At 42.4% G+C, this 22,063-nt stretch overlaps 1 pseudogene; it reads left to right on the top strand.

Annotated features, from left to right (window-relative positions):
• Positions 1 to 22,063, top strand: part of LOC118385793 (rac GTPase-activating protein 1-like) — an 81,176-nt pseudogene that overhangs the window by 8,076 nt on the left and 51,037 nt on the right.

The raw sequence follows: 22,063 nt of genomic DNA, 5'->3' as shown, positions 1-22,063 counted from the left end.
TCAGTGAAAAGAATATAATTGTCATTATTATTATAATCATTATTTATAAATCCTTAGCCCTAGAAGGCCCTTCCGTAGAAGGACCATTGTTCCCCACTGTGTTTGGGTTAGTAATAATTTGCCACACACATTGCCACGCTCACCACCTAAACCCCTTTTTGATCCCCCAAAAATGACCTGGATGCAACCAGAGGTTTGAAAATGGGTGCTAATTAGTAACAAACAATGGAGACAACAATCCATGAGGAGCTCATTTGGGGATAAATCAGGGGGCTGAATCTTTATCCACCCAAAATATCCTTCAGAGTACTAGAAGCCATGATAATTGTGACCCTAACATACCCCTAATGCTAAGGATGGCCAGTTCTTTGAGTTCTTGGCCACTTGATGCCTGGTCCTGAGAACGCTCCAACCTGGTCCTGTTGACTTGCTATGTGGGATATTCTACTCTCATCTTCGAGCCTAACCACTTGGTTCAATTCATGACTGCATGTCTTCTTAGAAACACATGAACTGCTTTTCCCTAAATGTGATTTAAAGATAGCTGGGGTCTCTCTGGACTGTGGATTTCCAGAGGCAGGCCTGAGAGCTGCAGGTCCTTAGGGAGACCTTGGTACAGTACATCTGGCTCCATTAAGCCTGCCAGGCTGGCTCTCTGTGATCAGCACCCCACACACACACTCACTCTGGGGTGGGTTGCAGACGGGTGGGGCCAGATCACCTTGCTCTGTAAACAAGCTCTGGAAAACATCATCATGCCAAAACACAGCTCATCACTATTAGCGAGTCATTTCAGCAAATTGAATCCCCTCAACTCCTCTGGTTAGCAAACAGCTTAGGGTGATAGCTAAAGATTAAGAAAAAAAAGCTAGGCAAATTAAGGTAGGGCCCTCACCTTAATGGTGCTTGTGGGACAAACAGAGAAATAATATGATGGTTTTGTTAATGATCACAGACCAGGGTTTGACCATTTTTTCCCCGAGAGCAAACCAATCGGTTGGTTGGGGGTATATAATAAGCATGTGGCCTCAGTGGAAACATGCCCCTCGAATAACATTAATGACACCTAATGGGAGAGAAGCATATCAAATCAACTAATGAAACACTTTGTCACTATCATGTGAGGGGCATGGACAGGCAAGTGTCCTCTGTAGAAAGAAAACAAATAGTTTATTGCTTGCCAGTGTGCCAACAACTTCTTTTATTTTTGAGATTGCAGTTTAAATGTGATGATGCACAAAATGCATGTAATCAAATAGGCTCTTTATAGGAAAGCAAAGACTGAGGAATGGAAAAAATCATGAAATGTGAGCTGGGGAAAAGTAATCACACAGACTACAAAACTGGACGTGGATGCCTTGTCCCTCATGCTTACGGAACACATGCAGCACGTATAGAAAATGTCTACACCCCATTTAACTTTTTTCACATTTTGTTGTCTCAAGAGTTTCATGCAATTAAATAAGGATTCCCCCCCACTTATTTACACCATACTCCACACTTTTTATTGTGAAAAATTATATGAAAAATACCAAACTGAAATGTCATAATTGGTTAAGTCTCCACCCCCGAGTTAATTAGGCAATAAGGCCCGAGGGGGTGTGGTATATGGTCAAAATACCACGGCTAAGGGCTGTTCTTAGGCACAATGTAACACAGTGTTACCAAGGCCACTACTGTAGTTATCTAGTAAATTTGCTAGCTACTTCAGTGGATGTTGAACACATATCGATCTACCTGCAAATGAACACCTTTCTAGCAACAAATGTGTTAAATTATAGCCATGGTATAAAAGGGATAATCAACTCGGGGCTCTATGCATTCTCTGGAAAATAATGCAACTCCGTGGAAGGTCACTTCCAATCCGCTAGCACGTCGTGGAACACGCCTTCCACGTCGTTCATTATTTTCCATTAAATTCATAGCCCCTCAATGATTATCCCTTAAGTGGAAGCTCCTTTGGCAGCAAATACAACTGGGTTGGGATTACCATCTATAATTTAATTTTTTTACATGTTTCTGATTCTGGACATAAGAACAGCGATCACCCACCTCGATTTGGATGATGATTTCTACTTCCAACGAGTCAGCGGCGCAGGATATACTGCTCTCCCCAGACCAAACCCTATTCCCAGAGACTCGGAAAAAGAAGAGACCGTGGAAGAGGCCGACGTGTGGGCAGCCTTACAAAACTACTTCGGTGAGTAAATACGCCGCCTCTGCCCTCCGTTCTATAGGAGAACCTACAATTACTAGGGAACAAACTAGGGAACAAACTGTTAGAGACTATCCTCTCAACGGGACCTTAAGACCTGTAATATCCTATGTTTCTCTGAGTTGTTGCTGAACAAGGACATGGATAATATGCACTACATGACCAAAAGTATGTGGACACCTGCAAAATCATGGGCATTAATATGGAGTTGCTCCCCCCTTTGCTGCTATAACAGCCTCCACTCTTCTGGGAAGGCTTTCCACTAGATATTGGAACATTGCTGCGTGGACTTGCTTCCATTCAGCCATGTGCATTAGTAAGGTCGGGCACAGATTTACATTTACATTACATTTAAGTAATTTAGCAGACGCTCTTACCCAGAGCGACTTACAAATTGGTGCATTCACCTTATGACATCCAGTGGAACAGCCACTTTACAATAGTGCATCTAAATCTTTTAAGGGGGGGGGGTGAGTGAGAAGGATTACTTTATCCTATCCTAGGTATTCCTTAAAGAGGTGGGGTTTCAGGTGTCTCCGGAAGGTGGTGATTGACTCCGCTGTCCTGGCGTCGTGAGGGAGTTTGTTCCACCATTGGGGGGCCAGAGCAGCGAACAGTTTTGACTGGGCTGAGCGGGAACTGTACTTCCTCAGTGGTAGGGAGGCGAGCAGGCCAGAGGTGGATGAACGCAGTGCCCTTGTTTGGGTGTAGGGCCTGATCAGAGCCTGGAGGTACTGAGGTGCCGTTCCCCTCACAGCTCCGTAGGCAAGCACCATGGTCTTGTAGCTGATGCGAGCTTCAACTGGAAGCCAGTGGAGAGAGCGGAGGAGCGGGGTGACGTGAGAGAACTTGGGAAGGTTGAACAAATGTTGGGCAATTAGGCCTGGCTCGCAGTTGGTGTTCCAATTCATACCAAAGGTGCTCGATGGGATTGAGGTCAGGGCTCTGTGCAGTCTAGACAAGTTCTTCCACACCGATCTTGACAAACCATTTCTGTATAGGTCCACGCTTTGAGCATGGGGACATTTTCATGCTGAAACAGGTAAGGGCCTTTCCCAAACTGTTGCCACAAAGTTGGGGGCACAGAATCGTCCAGAATGTAATTGTAATTGCTGGAGCGTTAAGATTTCCCTTCACTGGAACTAAGGGGTCATGCCTGAACCATGAAAAACAGCCACAGATCATTATTCCTCCTCCACCAAACTTTACCGTTGGCATTATGCATTCAGACAGGTAGCGTTCTCCTGGCATCCGCCAAACCCAGATTTGTCTGTCGGACTGCCAAATGGTGAAGCGTGATTCATCACTCCAGAGAACACGTTTTCACTGCTCCAGAGTCCAATGGTGGCGATCTTTACACCACTCCAGGCTTGTGAGCGGCTGCTCAGCCATGCCATTTCATGAAGCTCCAGACAAACAGTTCTTGTGCTGACGTTGCTTCTAGAGGCCGTTTAGAACTCGGCAGTGAGTGTTGCAACCGAGGAAAGCACTTGGCAGTCCTTTTCTGTGAGCTTGTGTGGCCTACCACTTTGCGGCTGAACCGTTGTTGCCACATTTCCACATTACAATAACAGCACTTATAGTTGACTGGGGCAGCTCTAGCAGGGCAGAAATTTGACGAACTGACCTGTTAGAAAGATGTCATCCTATGACTGTGCCACGTTGAAAGTAACCGAGCTGTTCAGTAAGGCCATTCTACTGCCAATGTTTGTCTATGGCAATTGCATGGATGTATACAGTGCCTTGCGAAAGTATTCGGCCCCCTTGAACTTTGCGACCTTTTGCCACATTTCAGGCTTCAAACAAAGATGTAAAACTGTATTTTTTTTGAAGAATCAACAACAAGTGGGACACAATCATGAAGTGGAGCGACATTTATTGGATATTTCAAACTTTTTTAACAAATCAAAAACTAAAAAATTGGGCGTGCAAAATTATTCAGCCCCTTTACTTTCAGTGCAGCAAACTCTCTCCAGAAGTTCAGTGAGGATCTCTGAATGATCCAATGTTGACCTAAATGACTAATGATGATAAATACAATCCACCTGTGTGTAATCAAGTCTCCGTATAAATGCACCTGAACTGTGATAGTCTCAGAGGTCCGTTAAAAGCGCAGAGAGCATCATGAAGAACAAGGAACACACCAGGCAGGTCCGAGATACTGTTGTGAAGAAGTTTAAAGCCGGATTTGGATACAAAAAAATTCCCAAGCTTTAAACATCCCAATGAGCACTGTGCAAGTGATAATATTGAAATGGAAGGAGTATCAGACCACTACAAATCTACCAAGAACTGGCCGTCCTTCTAAACTTTCAGCTCATACAAGGAGAAGACCAAGAGGCCCATGATCACTCTGGATGAACTGCAGAGATCTACAGCTGAGGTGGGAGACTCTGTCCATAGGACAACACTCAGGCGTATATTGCACAAATCTTGCCTTTATGGATGAGTGGCAAGAAGAAAGCCATTTCTTAAAGATATCCATAAAAAGTGTTGTTTAAAGTTTGCCACAAGCCACCTGGGAGACACACCAAACATGTGGAAGAAGGTGCTCTGGTCAGATGAAACCAAAATTGAACTTTTTGGCAACAATGCAAAACGTTATGTTTGGCGTAAAAGCAACACCCTGAACACACCAACCCCACTGTCAAACATGGTGGTGGCAGCATCATGGTTTGGGCCTGCTTTTCTTCAGCAGGGACAGGGAAGATGGTTAAAATTGATGGGAAGATGGATGGAGCCAAATACAGGACCATTCTGGAAGAATGATGGATGGAGTCTGCAAAAGACCTGAGACTGGGATTTGTCTTCCAACAAGACAATGATCCAAAACATAAAGCAAAATCTACAATGGAATGGTTCAAAAATAAACATATCCAGGTGTTAGAATGGCCAAGTCAAAGTCCAGACCTGAATCCAATCGATAATCTGTGGAAAGAACTGAAAACTACTGTTCACAAATGCTCTCCATCCAACCTCACTGAGCTCGAGCTGTTTTGTAAGGAGGAATGGGAAAAAATGTCAGTCTCTCGATGTGCAAAACTGATAGAGACATACCCCAAGCGACTTACAGCTGTAATCGCAGCAAAAGGTGACGCTACAAAGTATTAACTTAAGGGGGCTGAATAATTTTGCACGCCCAATTTTTCAGTTTTTAATTCGTTAAAAAAAAGTTTGAAATATCCAATAAATGTCGTTCCACTTCATGATTGTGTCCCACTTGTTGTTGTTTCTTCACAAAAAAAATACAGTTTTATATCTTTATGTTTGAAGCCTGAAATGTGGCAAAATGTCGCAAAGTTCAAGATCATTAATACCGAATACTTTCGCAAGGCACTGTACACCTCTCAGCAAAAGATGTAGCTTGAAATAGCCAAATCCAATTATTTGAAGGTATGTCCACTAGAGGTCGGCGGATTAATCGGAATGGCTGATTAATTTTGGGTGCCGATTTTTTTTTGTTATTAAAAAAAATTATACCTTTATTTAACTAGGCAAGTCAGTTAAGAACACATTCTTATTTTCAATGACGGCCTAGGAACGGTGGGTTAACTGCCTTGTTCAGGAGCAGAATGACAGATTTTGACCGTGTCAGCTTGGGGAACCAATCTTGCGACCTTACAGTTAACTAGTCCAACGCTCTAACCACCTGCCTCTCATTGCACTCCACGAGGAGCCTGCCTGTTACGCGAAGGCAGGTAGAAGCCAAGGTAAGTTGCTAGCTAGCATTAAACTTGTAAAAACCAATCATAATCACTAGTTAAAACTACACATGGTTGATGATATTACTCGTTTATCTAGCGTGTCCTGCGTTGCATATAATCAATGCAAAAAAAAGCACAATCTTTGGAAGACTGTACCTACCAATAAACACCAATGCCTTTCTTAAGATCAATACACAGAAGTATATATTTTTAAACCTGCATATTTAGCTAAAAGAAATCCAGGTTAGCAGGCAATATTAACCAGGTGAAATTGTGTCAGTTCTCTTGCGTTCATTGCACGCAGAGTCAGGGTATATGCAAGAGTTTGGGCCTGGCTCATTTTACGTAAATATGACATAACATTGAAGGTTGTGCAATGTAACAAGAATATTTAGACTTAGAGATGCCACCCATTAGATAAAATACCTAACGGTTCCATATTTCACTGAAATAAACGTTTTGTTTTCGAAATTATAGTTTCCGGATTCGACCATATTAATGACCAAAGGCTCGAATTTCTGTGTGTTATTATGTTATAATTAAGTCTATGATTTGATAGAGCAGTCTGACTGAGCGATGGTAAAAAGCAGCAGGCTCATAAGCATTCATTCAAACAGCACTTTCGTGCGTTTTGCCAGCAGCTCTTCGCAAGCACAGCACTGTTTATGACTTCAAGTCTATCAGCCTAATGGCTGGTGTAACCGATGTGAAATGGCTGGCTAGTTAGCTGGTTGTGCGCTAATAGCGTTTCAAACATCACTCGCTCTGAGACTTGGAGTAGTTATTCTAATCTCCAATTATACTCCGCGGCTTTTGTGGAGCGATGGGTAAAGCTGCTTCGAGTGTGGCTGTTGTCGATGTGTTCCTGGTTCGAGCCCAGGTAGGGGCGAGGAGAGGGACGGAAGCTATACTGTTACACTGGCAATACTATAATGCCTATAAGAACATCCAATAGTCAAAGGTATATGAAATACAAATGGTATAGAGAGAAATAGTCCCATAAATACTATATTAACTACAACCTGATCAAGCCTACTACTGTTGTGTTGTCTGCAAACTTGATGATTGAGTTGGAGATGTGCATGGCCACGCAGTCATGGGTGAACATGGAGTACAGGAGGGGGCTGAGCACACACCCTTGTGGTGCTCCAGTGTTGAGGATCAGCAAAGTGGAGATGTTGTTTCCTACATTCACCACCTGGGGGCGGCCCGTCAGGAAGTCCTAGACCCAATCGCAAGGGGCGGGGTTCAGACCCAGGGCCTCAAGCTTAATGATGAGCTTGAAGGGTACTATGGTGTTGAATGCTGAGCTGTAGTCAATGAACAGCATTTGTACATAGGTATTCCTCTTGTCCAGATGGGAAAGGGCAGTGTGCAGTGTGATGAAGATTGCATCGTCTATGGACCTATTGGGGCGGTATGAAAATTGCAGTGGGTCTAGTGTGACAGGTAAGGTAGAGGTTAGATGATCCTTGACTAGTCTCTCAAAGCACTTCATAATGACAGAAGTGAGTGCTACGGGGCGATAGTCAGTTACCTTTGCCTTCTTGGGTACAGGACCAATGGTGGTCATCTTGAAGCATGTGGGGACAGCAGACTGGGAGAGATAGGGAGAGATTGAATATGTCCGTAAACACAACAACCAGCTAGTCTGTACATGCTCTGAGGACAGGAATGTCGTCTGGGCTGGCAGCCTTGCGAGGGTTAACACGTTTAATGTCTTACTCACGTCGGCCACGGAGAAGGAGAGCCCACAGTCCTTGGTAGCGGGCCACAATGGTGGCACTGTGTTATCCTCAAAGCAAGCAAAGAAGGTGTTTAGTTTGTCTGGAAGCAAGACGCCACTGTCCGTGACGTTGCTGATTTTCTTTTTGTAGTCCGTGATTTTCTGTAGACCCTGCCACATACGTCTCGTATCTGAGCCATTGAATTGCGACCACTTTTTCCCTATACTGACATTTTGCTTGTTGATTGCCTTGCGGAGGGAATAACTACACTGTTCGCATTCTGCCATATTTCCGGTCATCTTTCCATGGTTAAATGTGGTGGTTCGCGCTTTCAGTTTTGCGCAAATGCCGCCGTCTATCCTCGGTTTCTGGTTAGGGGCTACCCAGAACATGTCCCAGTCCACGTGATCAAAACAATCTTGAAGCGTGGATTCCGATTGGTGTATGTCATTTGCAGTTTCAGCACTGTCTTCATAAACGTCAAGTAACTTGCACTGCACTCCATCAGACACAGAGAAATATCTCACGCACACTGGAATTTTTTTTCTATTTCCCTTGTTTGAGGCATCACTGGCAACTGATAAATACACGGGCTCACATTCCGTAGGAGGCAGATAATCCTTTTCCGCAGTAGACGTCACGAAGAATGCGCCGATATTGCTAGCACCTTTAGCTAGCGTGGCCTTCTTGTGCATTTCTGTGGATGCATGCTGAGTTTGGTCACTCTCCCCTCCATGGCCAATTGAGAATTCCTGACAGCATAAAGTACAGAAAGCTTTCGTCGAGTCACCACTGACAGCTATAATCGGGATAGGGCTGTCTACTGCCCCCGCTGGAGTAATTACGTGCCCATAGTAAACATAATTTTTTTTTGTCAAAAGTTGCTAATATATGCAAATAAAACATATTATTGAATAGAAAACACTCTAAAGCTTCTAAAACCGTTTAAATTATGTCTGTATGTAAAGCAGAACTCTCAGGGCAGTCATTCTCCCAAACTCTCTCTTGTCATCATAAAAGTTGGCCCAACTTTGACGTCATCGCCCCCATCGCCTGCCCAAGCAGTTACAGGTCTGGGAACAGTCTCTCTGTCTTCAGCGCGATCTCAGCTTTCAATGGGGCTTCTCATTGTGAGAATCGCACGCTCACGAGAGTTTTGTCTGGCCGAAACCTTTCGGTCACACGAAAAAACAGGTCACTTTTATGCGCGCTCTGCTCAGGTCCTGTCTTTTTTCCAAGATCGATTATACAATGCATGCGTTTCTGTTCGTCCTCACGATTGCTGTACACCTTTATAACATGTTAAAGCTTGATTATGAAGTTAGTTTGACAAGTTTAATCGACATATAATATGTAAGTTAGAAGTTTTGGTGCGCATCCACTTGACTTTTGGCTACATTTCAACCGAAATGTGTCGTGTTTGAGAACCGAAAGACACAGACTGCAAAACTAAACGCTGTTTTTGGTAAGTATAATTCCTTCCAGGTCTTCTGATGGAAGAACAGCAAAGGTAAGGGAATATTTATGTGGTAAATTTGGGTTTATGTGGACTCCAAGATAGAGGAGCCATAATGCTACTTTTTGAGCGCCGACTCATAGTATAGCCTAGTGAACGAAACCTGTAACGTTAAAAATAAATGTAACACAGCGATTGCATTCAGAAGAAGTGTATCTAACTATATATATGTAGAACATGCATATTTAGTCAAAGTTTATGATGTGTATTCCTTGTTAGCTGACGTTATCTGACGGAGCTATCGTCATTTCTCAGGACATTTGAGTAGCATTTTTTTGAACGATGCATCATTGTAAACAGAGATTTATGGATATATATAGCATATTATTGAAAAAAAACAAATGTACTGTGTAACATGTTATATTACTGCCATCTGATGAAGATTTCAAAAGGTTAGTGCATTATTTTTCTTTTAATCCTGCGTTTGTTGATTGCATATTTTTTCAACTTGGCTATGCAAATTAGCCGTGTCTTCGGTGGTGGTTTGACATAAATATGTGCAATGTTTTCGCCGTAAAACTACTTCTAAAATGTTTTACGGCGAAAACATTGCACATATTTATTTCATTTGAGCCATTGGACTTGTTAATGTGTGGAGATTAAATATTTTTAGGAATATTTTTGCGTTCCATGCGCCACCTTCCAGCTGAACGTGGGGGGGGGTGTTCCAAAATTGGAACCCTAGTTCCCTTCTGGTTAACCCATGTATTTTTTGCTTCCCATTGTTAGTTGTAGCTGCACAGTCTTTTCTTTTTTGCAGGTTATCCATATTTCCTTGATATGCCAAACCGACCGAACAACAACAGAAATTACTTTGCAGGAATTGGCGCGTTTACACTATACTGTGATTGGATGTATATATGGGACAAGGGAGATCACGTATGGGACAAACCAATGTAGCCCAATATAAGGGACACCCCTGCTAATACGGGACAGTTGGCAACCCTACGTGACGCACAAAGAATCCCGGTGGCTGTACCGACTCTGACAGCATGTCCCAAGAGAGCCATGTTTCCGTGAAACCGAGTATATTACAATCCCGGATGTCTCTCTGGAAAGCAACCCTTGCCCTAATTTCATCTACTCTTGTTATCTAGAGACTGGAAATTAGAGAGTAATATACTCGGAAGCGGTGAGTGGTGTGCGTGCCTCTGAAGTCTGACCAGAAGGCTGCTCCGTCTCCCTCTTCTGCGGCGACATTGTTTTGGGTCGGCCTCTGGAATTAGTTTGAATACCTTGGGTGGTTCGAACAAAGGATCCGCTTCGAGAAAGTCGTATTCCTGGTGCTGGTAAGTTGACGTCGCTCTGATATCCTATAGTTCTTTCCGGCTGTATGTAATAAGTCTTCAGATTTCCTGGGCTAACAATGTAAGAAATAATACATTAAAAAAACAAAATACTCCATATTTTCATAAGGACTAGAAGCGAGGTGACCCTCTCTGTTGGCACCATCTTGCTCCGGGGCGGCAGGTAGCCTAGTGGTTAGAGCATTGGGCCAGTAACCGAAAGGTTGCTTGATTAAATCCCCAAGCTGACAAGTTAAAAATCTGCCGTTCTGCCCCTGAGCAAGGTAGTTAACCCACTGTTCCCTGGGCACCAAAAACTTGGACGTCGACTATGGCAGCCCCCCACATCTGTTCTATGTGCGCTATTTCTATGCTTCCCGTTCTTTAGTTTAGCTTTTGCGTCTCTTGCTTTTGTACACCAGCTTCAAACAGCTAAAAATACAATATTTTTTTATTATGTAAAATATATTTCACAAGAGTTTAGATGGTACGACGATTCTCTAGACTATACTTGCTTGTTTTGTCACAAATTAGGCAAACTATTAGAATTTTAGCAACCAGGAAATGGCGGAGCGATTTCTGCATAGTGCACCTTCAAGTCTTGAGGTTCTGCTCGCCGGAGTTAGAATACCTTTTAATAAGCTGTAGACCTACTATTTAGCAAAAGTTTTAATCTAAATGTTTTGTAGCTGTCTATTTACCACCACAACACGATGCTGGCACTAAGAACGCACTCAATGAGCTGTATAGGGCCATAAGCAAACAAGAAAATGCTCAGCCAGAGGCGGTGCTCCTAGTGGCAGGTGAACTTTAATGCAGACAAACTGAAATCCGTCTAACCTCATTTCTACCAGCATGTCACCTGTGCATCTAGAGGCGACAAAACTCTATATCACCATCCGTTTCTAAAATCTGACCATACCTCTATTCTCCTGAATCCTGCTTACAGGCAATAACTCGAACAGGAAGTAACAGTGACGCACAATATAGAAGTAGTCCAATGAGTGACCATAGGTACATATCTAAACCAGAAGCCATGGATTACAGGCAACATCCACACTCAGCTAAATGCCAGAGCTGCTGCTTTCAAGGAGCGGGACACTGAATCAGAACACTTACAAAAAATACTGCTACGACCTCTGACCAGCCATCAAACAAGCAAAGCATCAATACAGGACTAAGATTGAATCCCTACTATGCCGGCTCTGACGCTTGTTGGATGTGGCAGGGTTGCAAACTATCACAGATCACAAAGGGGAAACCCAGCTGCTAGCTGCCCAGTGATGACCAAAGTGCCTTCTATGCTAGCTTAGAGGCAAGCAATACTGAACCATGCATGAAAGCACCAGCTGTTCCTGACAACTGTGTGATCACGCTCTCCATAGCCGATGTAAGACCTTTAAAAAGGTTAACATTACAAAGGCCGCAGGGCTTGGTTGGGTTGTGTATCGGAGGATGCATGACTTTCAACCTTCGTCTCTCCCGAGCCCGTACGGGAGTTGTAGCGATGAGACAAGATAGTAGCTACTAAACAATTGGATACCACGAAATTGGGGAGAAAAAGAGGTTTAAAAAAAACTTTAAAAAACAAGGCCGCAAGGCCAGACGTACTCCGAGCATGCGCCGGCAAGTGTCTTTACTGACATCTTCAACCTCTCCCTGACCGTCTGTAATACCTATGTTTCAAGCAGACCACCATAGTTCCAGTGCGCAAGAACACCAAATTAAGCTGTCTAAATTACTATCACACCGTAGCACTCACTTCTGTAGCCATGAAATCCTTTGAAAAGCTGGCTCACATCAACGTCATCATCCCAAACTCCCTCAGAAGGCTGTAAAGATTTGGCATGGGCCTTCAGATCCTCAAAATGTTTTATAGCTGCACCATTGAGAGCATCTTACTGGCTTTACATGCTTCACAGTAGCAATGGTGATCTTTGGGTGATGTGCTGTGTTTGCTCCAAACGTAACGCTTTGCATATAGGCAAAAAAGTTCAATTTTAGTTTCGTCAGACCACAACTTTTTCCCACATGGCTACAGAATCTCCCAAGTGTTTTTTTTTTTGCATACTTCAAACGGATTCAAGATGGGCATTGAGCTTTGAGTAATGGCTTCCATTCATGCCAGATGTGAAGTGCTTGGGATATTGTTATCACATACACACCGACCAGTCTTGGCCATAAAGGCCTGCAGTTCTTTCAAAGTTGCTATTAGACTCTTGGTAGCCTCTGATCAGTCTCCTACTTGCTCGGCCACCCAGTTTGGAGGGATGGCTGATCTAGGCATGGTCTTGGCGGTGCCATGCACCTTGTGCTTCTTAATAATCGTCTTAACCGTGCTCCAAGGGATATTCAAGGCCTTTGATTTTTTTTTTCATACCTATCCCCTGACCAGTGCTTTTCCACAACTTTGGGTTCTTTTGAAAGCTCCTTGGTTGAGTGTCTGCTTTGCAATTCCCTCCCGAGCAGAGGGAACCAATAGGAACTGCTGAATTTATCCTGAAATAATGTGAATAACTACAGTTTAACACAGCTGGAGGCCAATTAACTTGGTGTGTGATTATGAAGGTGATTGGTTACACCTGAGTTAATTTAGGATTGCTATTACAAGGGGTGTGAAAAATCTGAAGAAAAAATGGATATGAAGACCAAATGGGGAAAAAGCAATGCATTTTAATTCCAGACTATAAGGCAACAAAAGGTGAACACTTTGAAAGAGGGTGTAGACTTTCTATAGGCACTGTAGATAATCTGACGATTCCGAATCTCTTTGAAGAGGTAGAAAGCAGGGTAGGAGGCATCTTTCACAAACACTAAGCCACCAGCCCAAAACTCAAAGCTTCTCAACTATGTATGTTCTATTAGTAATGGGTCTTATGCAAGTGTTCTCAACCAGTCTTGGCCAAAGAACCATGTGTTCTGCAATAGCATGTTCTGGACCAAAAAGTCCATGTCTGTGACCAAAAGTTTGTATATTTTCTAGAACAAACAAAAAACTATAATATGCCAATTAATTATACTTTTGAGATTCTTGAAATATTCTGAAAGCGTTGTGGGAATATTTTAAGAAATACAAGACAATGTTGCAAAGCTTCTAATAACCTTCTTTGCTTGTTAGAAAATCAGGGCTGGCATAGTTAATGTCCATTGTCCATGTCGATCCACATCCAACTTGACATCAATGCAACTTTAACTTTCAGCGATTTACTGTACTTTCTATTGGAAAGGGAACGATGTGATCTAACCTAAAGTGATCTAAATGACCAACAGGCCCTTCATAACCGCTAAACCAACAGCAAAACCTCAGATGCAGTTAGCTATTTTCTTTCTGATAGAAGGGATGAAATGACATTCACAGGTCCGTTTTCAAAACATGATGTCTGGAGCCTGCCTCCAGACGCCGCAATAAATCAGGATGACTTTGCAGAGTCCGACTAATGGCGACAAAACAGAAGATTAGTACGGCTCAAGGTTTTGATAAAAGTCAATTTAGTAAAAGTATGCATCCGTTTGAAGCAATTACCACCAGTGATCTGGCTGTACCTGCAGAATTAGGGTTGCCATGGATACCCGCTGAGCTGGAAATGGGAATGTTCCCCTGCATGACAACATCTTGGATTTGTTCATTACACTCCTATTTACCACTGCTAAAGCCAAACAAGCAATACATTTGTCCTAAAACTTAAAACACTGCTAGTCGCGTACAAAGACATTAGCCTTGTATCTTCTTCATTACACAAACAATGTAAATGTATTTCTGCTTGTGAATGTCTGGGAAATTTTGGGGAAATTTTTAATTTTCTTGACAGGAAATGTCATCTTTTGTGGTCTGTGCCAAAAGCAAAAGGATAAAAAGTGTTCATGAATGTGTTTATTAATGTTGTTTAGCTTCCAAACTGGTACATAATCTTTAATTTCAGACCTCTAAAAGGACTCATGGAAATGGAGATAACCCTGGTGCAATGTGACATGACATCAATATTGAGCAGTCAATCTCAGTGCTGAGGCCACCTCTGGTTTGTTTTCCCATTGTAAGACTGCATTGATCTGATCATCAGTAATAGCAGGGTAAATCAAATCAAATGTATTTTTATTTTTCTAATCAAATTTATTTATATAGCCCTTCGTACATCAGCTGATATCTCAAAGCGCTGTGTACAGAAACTCAGCCTAAAACCCCAAACAGCAAGCAATGCAGGTGTTGAAGCCACTGTGATAGACAAATCAACACACCAAACTTCTAAAATGGGTATAATCTTAGTCTTCTCTCCACATCGGCAATACAACTTACCTAACAATATTAGCTAGCAAGTCAGAATAGGCCAATACCAACTGCAAGGGATCCTGTTAAAATATTGTTGACCTATGAGGATATAAAAAGTCTCAAAGTCTAATCACGTACACCAGCAAATTACAAATCGTGAGTAGGTGCGCAAGGTATTTCTGAGGGTGTGTTTACATGTGAGAGACCGAATGATTTCCATAAGTCAATAAGACTTGCTTGATGAACGCTGCATTTAGAGAACAATTACTCGTCTACAGGCCACAATGTCTCTCTTCAAATGTTTCATATTCCTCCCAGTGCAGTTTGTCTAAGGTACTGTATGGCATTCATTAATATGATTTAGGTAGAACCTCATCTTTTCTGAAGATACCTCACCCTCTCCTCCTCACCCTCTCCTGGGTTAGCAGCGTTTTAATTAAACCCCAAACACTAGAGTGAAAGAAAGTCTTCACAACTTAATGCCTTGTCAGTCGCTGCTATGGAGATGGAAAGAGAATGGGGAGGTTGTTTACACCAAGAGGAGAGTTAATCTGCTTTGATACTCTTAGATTTCTAGTCAAATAGAGATATTGCATATACAGTACCAATCAAATATTTTGGGAACACCTACTCATTCAAGGGTTTTAAATTATTTTTACTATTTTCTACATCATAGAATAATAGTGAAGACATCGACACTAGGAAATAACACATATGGAATAATGTAGAAACCAAAAAAAGTGTTAAACAAAATCGGAATATAAGTTATATTTGAGATTCTTCAAAGTAGCCACCCTTAGCCTTGATGACAGTGTCGTGTCTTTGGCTATGCCAGATTAATTGCTATGACATGCTATTCTATACAATTATTTCTCCGTAATTAATATCACCTGATTGAGCTAATCATGTAAATGTAATTAACTAGAGAGTCGGGCACCACAAAATAATATTTATAGAGCTGTTATCTTCCGAATAAACTCTTAAAGAGTTAGTAATATTTTACATCAATAGCAGTCAACATTAATCGTCATCTTACTTCAGTCTCATATTCTGAAAGTTGTAAATTCTTGGTTATCTGCAAGAATCCTGGCTAACAAGTTGAATCAGCAATACAAAATTGGGTTTAATTATTTATTTACTAAATACCTAACTAATCACACAGAATAACATATACAAAGAATGAATTATACCTGGATAATTCTTTACGTCATAGGAAATGTCCCTAGCGGGCGGAACAGATATGACAGCTTGTTACACAAAGGAAAAGGGGCGGGGTTTGAGTAAAAGAGCGGGAGACTGGGGGAACAAAGGGAAGAAGCTGTGCTATCGTAAATACAGTATCTTATGCATTCTAAATTACCGCCCTTTTGGAAAAGGAAAATGCAACAAATATTTGCGCTTATCTGCGCTTCAGTAGGTTGGTGGTAGGTGGAAGGCCGTGTTGCCAAACCGAGTCCTCTGTCCTTTGAAGAATGTCTCTGCTGGTAAATTGGGTACATTGTGGTAACATCGTTGTGTGGTAGACGGGATACTCTGTCTGTTCCTTCCTAACCTGCGTTTGCAGCTGCGTTCGCTAACTCAACAGCTTGGAGGTATCACTTCTGTCGTGAATAAGAGTTCAAAGTTCATACCATTCGCAATCAAAGCTCATGCTGATGTTGGCTTCGTTCTGTAGTTTTTTCCTGAACCATTCTGACATGGGATCGTCATCGTCACATTCGCGGAACAGATAGTTATGTTGTAGTCAAGAGCTCATATAGGAAGGAAGAGGAGGGTGTGTTTGAAAAGTTTTATAGCCTTTGTCCCTTCACAGGGGAGGGCCACTGATTGAGCAACCCTATCTTATGAAAATCCAAATCTCACATTTTAGACGCTAAAATCACATTTCATCCCATCACAAATAATTTCATATTCAAACATTTAAATTGAACAACAATTCCATGTGAATCTGATAACTCTGATGTATAGACTTTCCACTGTGGAGTTTGTCATCTTATCATTGATGAGAATGTCTCAGATGAGAACCGAACTGACATCATATTCATTAAGTACCACTGCATATGTTCAATTGTTCGGATTACCACAATATAGTTTATTTCCCCACACATACTGATATTCCCAGAATCTCTATGTTAACCAGTTGTTGTTTTTTAAAATGTAACCTCAGTAGGATAGAGAAGAGAAAAGGGGGGAAGAGGTATTTATGACGGTCATAAACCTATCCCCCAGGCCAACGTCACGAGAACAGCTTGCACTCTTGGCGTTTTCTTAACCAGCCTCACCTAGAATGTTTTTCTAACAGTCTTGAAGGAGTTCCCACATATGCTGAGCACTTGTTGGCTGCTTTTCCTTCACTCTGCGGTCCAATTAATCCAAACCATCTCAATTGGGTTGAGGTCGGGTGACTGTGGAGGTCAGGTCACCTGATGCAGCACTCCATCACTCTCTTTCTTGGTCTAATAGCCCTTACATGGCCTTCCGAGTGGCGCAGTGGTCTAAGGCATTGCATCGCAGTGCTAGCTTTGCCACTAGAGATTCTGGGTTCGAGTCCAGGCTCTGTTACAGCCGACCGGAAAACCAATGGGGCGGCGCACAATTGACCCAGCGTTGTCCGGGTTAGGGGAGGGGTTGGCCAGCAGCGATGTCCTTGTCCCATCGTGCATTAGCGACTCCTGTGGGGGGCCGGGCACAGTGCACGCTGACACGGTTGCCAGGTGCATTGGTGCGTCTGGCTTCTGGGTTAAGTGGGCATTGTGTCAATAAGCAGTGCGGCTTGGTTGGGTTGTGTTTCGGATGCATGGCTCTCGACCTTCGCCTCTCCCGAGTCCGTACGGGAGTTGCAGCGATGAGACAAGACTGTAACTACTAATTGGATACCATAAAATTGGGGAGAAAACCGGGTGAAAAAAATAGCCCTTACACATCCTGGAGGTGTTGGGTCATGTTGAAAAACAAATGATAGTCCCACTAAGCGCAAACCAGATGGGATGGCGTATCGCTTCAGAATGCTGTGGCAGCCATGCTGGTTAAGTGTTCTAAATACATCACTGACAGTGTCACCAGCAAAGCACCATCACACCTCCTGCTTCATGGTGGGAACCACACATGAGGAGATCATCTGTTAATCTACTCTGCATCTCACAAAGACACGATGGTTGTTACCAAAAATCTAAAATTTGGACTCATCAGACCAAAGGACAGTTTTCCAACGGTCTAATGTCCATTGTGTTTCTTTGCCCAAGCAAGTCTCTTCTGCTTTTGGAGTCCTTTAGTAGTGGTTACTTTGCAGCAATTCAACCATGAAGGCCTGATTCACGCAGTCTCCTCTGAACAGCTGATGTTGAGATTTGTCTGTTAATTGAACTCGGTGAAGCATTTATTTGAGCAGCAATTTCTGAGGCTGGTAACTCTAATGAACTTATACTCTCTGCAGCAGAGGTAACTCTGGGTGTTCCTTTCCTGTGGTGGTCCTCATGAGAGCCCGTTTCATCATAATGCTTGATGGTTTTTGAGACTGCACTTGGAAGAAACTTTCAAAGTACTTGAAATATTCCGTATTGACTGACCTTCATGTCTTAAAGTAATGATGGACTGTTGTTTCTCTTTGCTTATTTGAGCTGTTGTTGCCATAATATGGACTTGATCTTTTGCCAAATGAGGCTATCTACTGTATACAACCCCTACCATGTCACAACACAACTGGTTGAATCAAACGCATAAAGAAGGGAAAAGAATTCCACAAATTAACAATACACACCTGTTAATTGAAATGCATGAAGCTGGTTAAGATTAACTTTTTATTTAATTAACTAGGCAGGTTAAGAACAAATTCTTATTTAAAATGACAGCCTAATGGGAAACAGTGGGTTAACTGCCTTGTTGCAGGGCAGAACTACAGATTTGTATCTTGTCAGTTCGGGGATTTGACCCGGCAACCTTTCGGTTACTGGCCCAACTTTCTAACCACTAGGCTACCTGCCACACCAATGCCAAGAGTGTGCAAAGCTGTCATCAAGGCAAAGGGTGGTTACTTTGAACAATCTCACAATCTAAAATATATTTTGATAAAGAAAAACCCTGGAATGAGTAGGTGTGTCCAAACTTTTGACTGGTACTATATCACTACAGAATAATCCTCCCTACCCATACACTGAGATGTCAGATTAAGGCAAAAGTTCAGTGCAATATGAGTACTTCTTGCATGATCTGAGCCACCTGTTTCTAGCATCTACTGTTCTTTATATAGCAGTCCAATGAATTACTTTATTGGCCGACTGTGGGTTAATACTTTGGTGTATGATGTGTATAAGTGCAGTATGGTATGTGGAAAAGGCTTATACTGAGTACTACTCGTATCAGGTGGTGAAACTGAACATGAAAGACTTTCCCATCTGCAACAGTCTCACCAACAGCCTCCTTTAGCCCTTATTTCAGGATTCATGTGCACTCAGGAGTATAAGACAGGTGGTCTCAAAATGATATGAACTGCTTTGGAAATGCCAAAGTAGAAAACGGAACTTCAAACAGAATATATTTCAAGCTTTGATGTCTAGTTAGTGCCTTTATGGGCAAAAAGCAAGATTTAGCAGACAGCTTATTCAAAAAGGTATTATTATTAGGGATGCACGATATATTGTTGAACATTTCGGAATCGGACGATATTAGCTAAAAATGGCAACATCGGTATCAGCCCGATGTCTAGATTAACGCCGATGTGCAAAACCGATGTCAAAGCTGATGTGCATACCTATATAACACAGATAGATGAGAACATCTTTGTACATAACGTAATGATGCCACGTAAAATGTTGTTGCCCTACCAGAGTTACACAGTAATAGCGTCACTGCTATTAGCTTCACGACTGACATTTGGACCAGCGATATCAGCCCCACAGTGACAGTGCGCAGAGGCCATGGACAGACAGCACTGAAACTTCACTGCTTGACATGTATGATGAAATCCTGGTTGAGAATGAAACGACTGAACAAATGAACCACGAAACAGCACAGCAAGTAAGTGAAATAAATAGGTTTTGATTATGTTTTACTGGTAATGGGGACATACGTCAATGCCAACTAAATAACTTTTTGGTCAGTGTGGTGTGTGCAACCTTTATTTAACTAGGCAAGTCAACTTATTAAGAACAAATTCTTATTTACAATGACGGCCTACCCCGGCCAAACCCGGACAGCGCTGGGCCAAGTGTGCGCTGCCCTATGGGACTCCCAATCACAGCCGGATGTGATACAGCCTGGATTCGAACCATGGACTGTAGTGACGCCTCCTGCACTGAGATGCAGTGCCTTGGACCACTGCCTCCGTGTGTGTGTGTTAACTAATTGTACGAGAATGCTTAAAAGGCCGCAAAAAAATGTAATATCGGTTATTGGTATCATTTTTTTGGCAAGGAAAATATTGGATATCGGCCAAAAATGTCATATTGGTGTAGCCATACATCACTACATTGTTCTTTCACTATGACATCACTTTCTTACAACAGAGAACTGGGGCTGGTCTTCCAATAGCGATGGAAATTATGATTACGATGCATCTTTCCTTCAACAGTCAAAGATGTAACATGCATTTCCAAAAACACCACGCAGAGAACGTTCGCTAAATGAGTCGTCGAGGCATGATTCGATGCTGATATGATCTAAAGAAAGGCAGCACTGCTCTCAGATCAGCTTTCTCCATTCAAATGTTACCTTAACATTAGAATTATTCCACAATACTGACAACATATCAGCTCCGAGAGAGTTATCACCTACGGCTGCAAATATTGAGGTGGCTGCTTAGCCAATAATAATGCACTTAATTAAAAAAATATTTTCATCCTTTGCTTGTTTGTAACAATTACAAAGATGCCAATGTCTTTGAATGTGAGTCAACTTCGTTGTGAAGTTATTGGAGGTAACAGAGAGACATCTTGATTCTATGGTTAGTGGAGATCTTCTGCGTATAAATTGACACGGTAGGGGAAACGCATCCAACGATGCACTTAGCTGTTCTACGAGTGCTCTGAGGCAGTCGCTAAATAGTGAGCATTAATCAAGTGCAACTTCAGTAATGATGGTTTTGGGAAACTGCTCACAGATTTAACGATGCTCCTATAAAGGTTCTAACAATGAACTTAGCCTTAAGATGCTTTATGGGAAACTGGGCCCTGGTCAATTCGAACATTTCTGATTCATCAATAGGCGGAGGCCTGTATGCATATTTCTAAGTTAATTGTTATCTTCCATACACCATGCAGGCCTCCACTGGAAGGATTAAGTTAAAAGGCAGAAGGAAAAATGACTCACTGACTCAGTCTTCGACCATGCAGTGGGCTTTCTGAAAGCGACATGACTTCACCATGTCCCAGGGGCGGTGTGAGGCTCGGTCATACAGCTCTGTCCAGTCAAACCTGCACAGGTAGCGCTCTAAGGTCATGGAAAACAGGTCTTTGAGATTCTTTAGGTTCGCTTCATCCACCATGTCAGGCAAGTTTGTTTCATGTTCACCAGAAAAAGACCACATCTTCCCAATATTCTCCACATCGCATTCAGTCAGCACAAACAGTCTGGGTGGATTTAAAATGCAGAAGGTTATGGCAGGGAAGTATCCCTGTTGAGCTCTTTGTCAAGTTTGGTGATAAGATTGAGCTGGAAGTAGTAGGTGCTTGCACAGATGAAGAGGTAGAGGAAGAAACAGAGTGACCTCGAGAAAGCCAGAGGCATCGCCTGATGCTGGACGAGCCACGGTTGACTGTATCTAGTAGACCATGGAGAGAGGTTCTTCTGAAAAACCTCTGCAAATATTCCTGAACCAGCAAACTATCGGCCACTGGCCCAAGCTCCCAAACACCAGACCACCAACCCAGACACATTTGCGTGAAAGCATTCAAAAACAGTAGTAGTTTGAAAGCATGGTTGAGCAATCTTGAGGAAAACAGTTTTAGGCCTACAGTTTATATGGTTCTTGTTCCAATTGAGTATTACACAACAAAACATATTCAATGAAAAACACTCTATATAAATGCATTTAAAATGGTTGTAATTTGGCAGATGCTCTTATCCAGAGGGACTTACAGTGCATTAAATGAAGACTAAAAAGTTATAGATTGTGTAACTGTATGGTTATTTAAACATAGATATTTTAGTGTTTGCCATCCTTCTCTTCATGGCCAATGATTTCCTGTTATACAAAGAAGTGGGCTCTGGCTTCCACCCAAACAACCCCCAACCCCTGTGAGACATCTCACGATAGGGAGTGTGATGTCCTGCCGACATCAATCATAATACATCAAGACACTGCATGTCCTCTCCGCTTAACAATCTCTACCTCACAAACCTCTTAGCCTACCTTCCA

The sequence above is a fragment of the Oncorhynchus keta genome, chromosome 7 (assembly GCF_023373465.1).
Source record: "Oncorhynchus keta strain PuntledgeMale-10-30-2019 chromosome 7, Oket_V2, whole genome shotgun sequence".
Classification (NCBI taxonomy): domain Eukaryota; kingdom Metazoa; phylum Chordata; class Actinopteri; order Salmoniformes; family Salmonidae; genus Oncorhynchus; species Oncorhynchus keta.
This window is presented reverse-complemented; position numbering and strand designations above follow the sequence as displayed.